The sequence below is a fragment of the Hemiscyllium ocellatum genome (assembly GCF_020745735.1).
Source record: "Hemiscyllium ocellatum isolate sHemOce1 chromosome 27 unlocalized genomic scaffold, sHemOce1.pat.X.cur. SUPER_27_unloc_30, whole genome shotgun sequence".
NCBI classification, from domain to species: domain Eukaryota; kingdom Metazoa; phylum Chordata; class Chondrichthyes; order Orectolobiformes; family Hemiscylliidae; genus Hemiscyllium; species Hemiscyllium ocellatum.
In genome coordinates this window covers 82,039-88,038 of record NW_026867499.1, presented here as the reverse complement: position 1 = coordinate 88,038, position 6,000 = coordinate 82,039, and positions in this window count along the sequence as shown.

Sequence of the window (6,000 nt, the reverse complement as noted above, 5' to 3'; positions counted from 1 at the left end):
CGGAGAGACTGAAAGATGCTGTGTTGTCGGGACCGAGAGAAATGGAGACCCTTCCCTCAGGTAAATTGGTATGTGTGCATTTTTGTGCAGCCTGCTTGGTGTTCAGAATTTGTCTTGACACAGCAATCCTACAGAGAGTCTTTTATTACACGGGCGTCGGTTTCTTTACCGCAGGAAATGGACAAAAACAGCAAGTCATGTGTTTCAACTTCACCGGTTCATTGCTATCTGAGAGAAGAGGTTTAACACTTGAGATCAGAACACACCGACAGAAAACTGGACAACACGACTCAGAGCTCCACAAGCGTGCCAGAACAACTGTGTAAATTTGACTTGTGTATCGATGTGACACATTGAGCTCAGATACACGAAGTTTTGGGAAGCAGATGACAAGGTAAAGAAGAGAGCGGAGCGCCGTTATAGGGGAAAGCTGCTGAAGACGACATTGAGTAAAGAAGTGAAAATGGTTTCCCTTCTGGGTTGTGATCCTAACATGCACCCGCTGTGCCATTCTCCTGCATTGCACGGCAGCTTTTCCGAGTACTCAGTGAAAAGTATTCAGCTTTTCAGTTGGCGTGTGTCTTGCACGTTCGAGAATGAAATCAAAAGATCTTCACTGCTGTAGTGTCATGTGCTGTTGTGCAGACATATCGCCGATGTGCAAATATAAACTCAGGGGGTAATGTACACTGGAGACTCTGGAGACAAAGAAGAAACCATAATCTCATTCGACGTGACGGCACTGTTCACTTCAATTGACAAAACCCTAGCCAAAGAAAAAATAGCCAACCTACTGGACATACATAACAGAACACAGGAGGCCGAACCCATCAACAAGGACGGCATAGCTAAACTACTGGACCTGTGCCTCACTACACACTTTACATTCAACAATCAGATATACGAACAAATCAACGGAACACCCATGGGATCACCAATCTCGGGACTCATAGCAGAGGCAGTTATGCAAAGGTTAGAACAAACAGCCCTACCACAAATCCAACCCAAACTCTGGATCAGATATGTCGATGACACCTTTGTAATCATCAAAAACACAGAAATAGAAAAAACACACCGAATCATCAACGCCTCACTCATAGGAATCCGATTCACGAGAGAAGAGGAAAAGGATAGCCAACTCCCATTCCTAGACGTGTTAGTAGAGAGAACACCTAACGGAGAATTCACCACAAGGGTACACAGGAAACCAACACGCACAGACCAAGTCCTAAACTATGAAAGTAACCACCCCAACACACACAAACGAAGCTGCATCAGGACACTATTCAAAAGAGCCACAACACACTGCAGTATACCAGAACTGCGAAAAAGAGGAAGAGGAACACCTGTACAAGGTATTCGCCAAAAACGGATACCCACGCAACTTTATCACCAGATGCCTAAGAGATAGACCACGGAACGAGGACATGCCACAACCAAAAGGACTAGCCACACTACCATACGTCAGGAGCGTCTCAGAACTGACAGCCAGACTACTGCGACCCTTAGGACTCATAACGGCACACAAGCCAACATCCACGCTCAGACAACAACTCACGAGAACAAAGGACCCAATACCCAGCATGAGCCAAACTAACGTAGTTTACAAAATATCATGCAAGGACTGCACAAAACACTATATAGGACAAACAGGAAGACAACTAACAATCCGCATCCATGAACATCAGCTAGCCACAAAACGACACGACCAGCTATCCCTAGTAGCCATACACCGAGACAACAAGCAACATGAATTCGACTGGGAAAACATTACTATCATAGGGCAAGCCAGACAGAAAACAGCCAGAGAATTCCTAGAAGCATGGCATTCATCCACAAACTCCATCAACAGACACATCGACCTGGGCCCCATATACAAACCACTACAACGGACAGCTGAAACTGACACCCGGAAGCGGCAAGAACAAACCACTATAAGTACCGTAAGAAACATCAAAGAAGCGCTTCACAGGAGGCTCCAGAGCACTGATGATGTCTCCTAGCCAGGGGACGATACGTTTGCAACAAAAACTTCCAGCTCCGCCAACAGAACCACAACTCTGAGCCAGTTGAAACTTGCTCAGCGTGAAATACATTGCTCCAAGAATTGCAAGCATCAAAGCGTTTCCAGAACATCTGCTTGTCATTCTGTCCCCGGGGCGCTGATGTTTGTCTCATCCCCAGGAACTGGACTCTCTCCACTGGCGGATAATTAAACCATTTTGTTTCTACTTGCAAGCTGTTCTGGGGTGAGGGAAGAGTCCATTCGCTCTTCTGCTGTCTCTCTCAATCACTTGAGGTGAGAGAAATCACTTACACTAATGCGAGGGAAGTGAATAACTTTGAATATGAATTTCCTCCAAAGGTCTATTATCAGAGAGATAGAAAGATGCTGTGCTGGCGAGACAGAGAGAAATGGACACCAAGCGCTCTTCCCTCAAGTAAATTCATATGAGTACATTGTTGTACAGCCTGTTTGGTGTTCAGAATTCGTCCTCATGCAGCAAAATACAGAAAGGAGTCGTTTGTGTGATGGGGTCAAGGACATGGAGGAGTTCAGGCCCTAAAGTTATGGAACTCGATATTGAAGACCGGAGGGCTGTGAGGTCTCCAAGTGGAAAATGAGGTGTTGTTCTTTCATCTGGAGCTAGAACACTGCTGCAAGCCTGAGACAGAGATGTTGGCCAGGGAACAGGGTGATGTGTTAAAGTGGCAGGCAACCACAAGGTCGGGGCCTTTTTCCTGCGGGCAGAACCGGGATGTTCTGCGAAGCAGTCACCCAGTTTATGCTTCATGCTACATTGGGGAAACGACACTGTGAGCAGCGAATGCAGTGGACTAGGTTGTGGCAAAAGTGCTGCTTCACCTGGCAGGTATGTTTGAGCCCTTGGATATTCAGGAGGGAGCAGGTAAATGGGCAGGTGTTACACATTCGGCGGTTGCAGGCGAAAGCGACCTGGCACTATGGGAGGTGGGTGTGGAGTGTTGCGAGTGAAGGAAGAGTGGACCCGAAGTGTAACCCGTGGCACGACGGGTGCGTGTTGGGACCATAGCCCATTCTCTCCTATTCACTCAATGACGTCTTTAGCAGCTTTCCCGTAGCTCTCTGTTCTGCACCTCGCCTTCGTATCTGCTTCCGAAAAAAGCTTGTGCATAAATATTTCACAGTGATATACTGGCCCAATGTGCACAGTCGAGTTGTTACACTCGTGGAGATCTGCGTGGTCTTCTCCTGTTCCCTGTATCCTATGGTGAGGAGGGCAATGCTTGTCACTGGCCGCACGGGTGTCAAAGAAGAGTTGGACAAGGCAGAAAACAGGGAAGTGAAATGGTTGGATGTAGTGTCGAACAGGTTGACGTGAGCTGTGCGGTGTTTGGGAATGTCAGCAATGAAGGTAGATTGGAAAATTGGGACAGCTCTCCTCGGAGAACCGAAGTTTTCCAAGTCATGAGGGACCTAGAAACAGGAAATAATGTTGTAAAAATGCTCCCACACCTGAAAGGTCCACAACGATGCGGCAGAATTTTAAGGTCACCAGGAAAAAAAGTAAAAGTGACAGGAGGAAGAACGTTTTCGTACAGGGAGTGGTTAGGGTCAGTAAGTCCCTGTCGGACATTGACAAAGAGGAAGATTCAATGGACACTAAAGGGAATTCGGTGATCACGTTCAGATGTGCACATTTACGCTGAGAAGGCGAGAGAATGAAACAAATAGAGACACACGCTGACTTGAGTATAGAACCAGCAGAGTGAAGGTGGGCCGCATGGCCTCCGTCTGCGCTGTGACACATGTTGTGATTCAGCGTGAAATCACAGTTCGACCAACAGAATGTGGGAATTTACTGGAAACGTTTCTATTTACAAAGACTCCGTACGTCTGCGAAACAGCATATCACACGACAGCAGCGGAGGTCTTTGACATCAGTCTCGAACGTGCATGCCGCGTGCCAGATAAAAACCTGAAGTGCTCTGAGGGCCGCACACATTAATTTGGCAGCCGAGTGGCGCAGCGGGAGCGTGCTGGGCCCATAACCCAGAGGTTGATGGATCGAAGCCATCCTCTGCTTATTGCTCAATGTCGGGCTGCTTTCCTTTGCATCGACTTACCCGAATGGACTCGCCAAATCCACCCCATTCAAGGGGCGTGGTTTCAGAAGTCTCAGTGGCATTCTGTTCTTCGGCGGTTTTCTCTGAACTGAATCGCAAAACCAGTTCTCTGTGATGCCAATCAGCTGGTCAAGTTGAAACAAATGTCTTGCATTTTCGTCCATTCCCTGCAGTAACTCGCTCCCCTGGTTCAGACGTGAATGACAAGCATGTCAAAAACCTCATCACGACTCAGACACAGTTCCCCCACTATTAGGACGGATACCACCGATTGTGAGTAACCTCAGAGAGAGAGAGAGGGACACAGGCAGTCGCCGTGGACTCGATGGGCTGAACGGCTTGTGTCTGCGCGAGAATGGTGCTACGTGTTTTTGTCGTCCCATTGCCTGTCTCTGGGACAGAGAGGATGCGGGAGCAAAACTGGTTCATTTTTAACCGTCCCTTCCGCGTTGGACTGCCTGCAGTCCCTCAGATCAGTGCCGTGGGGATGACTCTCAGTGAGTGAAGGTTTCACTCGGATTCTCTTCATCTGCGACACTTGGGGCTCAGATGTTAACTGCTGCGCGGTAGCAACAAAGAAAGCGATGCCCTCTTTGCAATAGACTTTCCCTAAGATTGCTGCGTGAAGACGATTTCTGAACACCAAGAAGGCTGCACAATAATGTCAATTTACCTGGGCGAAGAGTCCTCGGTGTCCATTTCTTTCTGTCCTGCCAGCACAGCATCTTTCTATCTCTCCGATAACAGACCTTTGGAGAAAGTTCACAATCAAAGTTGTTCATGTTCTCCGCATTAATGCAACTGACACCTCGCACCCCAAGGGTTTCAGAGAGAGAGAGTGCAGAAGAGCGAATGGACTCTACCCGCACCCACCCTACACCCCGCCCCACCCGCCAGAACAACGTGCAAGTAGAAATAAACTGGTTTAATTATCTACCAGTGGAGATAGTCCAGTTCCTGGGGATGAGACAAACATCATTGCCCCGGGGACAGAATGACAAGCAGAAGTTCTGGAAACGCTTTGCTGCTTGCAATTCTTGGAGCAATGTGGAATGTACTTCACACTGAGCAAGTTTCAGCTGGCTCAGAGTCTCCAATGTACATTGCTGTGTTTGCCGCCAGCACAGGGAGAGAACAATAGGAAGGACGTAGGAGTGAATAATGATCCGCGTGAGAGGGCGAATAACTGTTCATGGAGACTGTTAGTGGCTAACAATACGTAGTGTGTCATAGCAGACGAGGTGATAACAAGGAGTCGTTTGTCTGATAGGGGTCAAGGACATGGGGGAGTTCAGGCCCTAAAGTTTTGGAACTCGATATTGAAGACCAGAGGGCTGTAAGGTCTCCAAGTGGAAAATGAGGTGTTGTTCTTTCATCTGGAGCTAGAACACTGCTGCAAGCCTGAGACAGAGATGTTGGCCAGGGAACAGGATGATGTGTTAAAGTGGCAGGCAACCGCAAGGTCAGGGCCTTTTTCCTGCGGGCAGAACCGGGATGTTCTGCAAAGCAGTCACCCAGTTTATGCTTCATGCTACATTGGGGAAACGACACTGCGAGCAGCGAATGCAGTGGACTAGGTTGTGGCAAAAGTGCTGCTTCACCTGGCAGGTATGTTTGAGCCCTTGGATATTCAGGAGGGAGCAGGTAAATGGGCAGGTGTTACACATTCGGCGGTTGCAGACGAAAGCGACTTGGCACTATGGGAGGTGGGTGTGGAGTGTTGCGAGTGAAGGAAGAGTGGACCCGAAGTGTAACCCCTGGCACAACGGGTGCGTGTTGGGACCATAGCCCATTCTCTCCTATTAACTCAATGTCGTCTTTAGCAGCTTTCCCGTATAAAAGCGCTCTGTTCTGCACCTCGCCTTCTCATCTGCTTCCGAAAAAAGCTTGGAC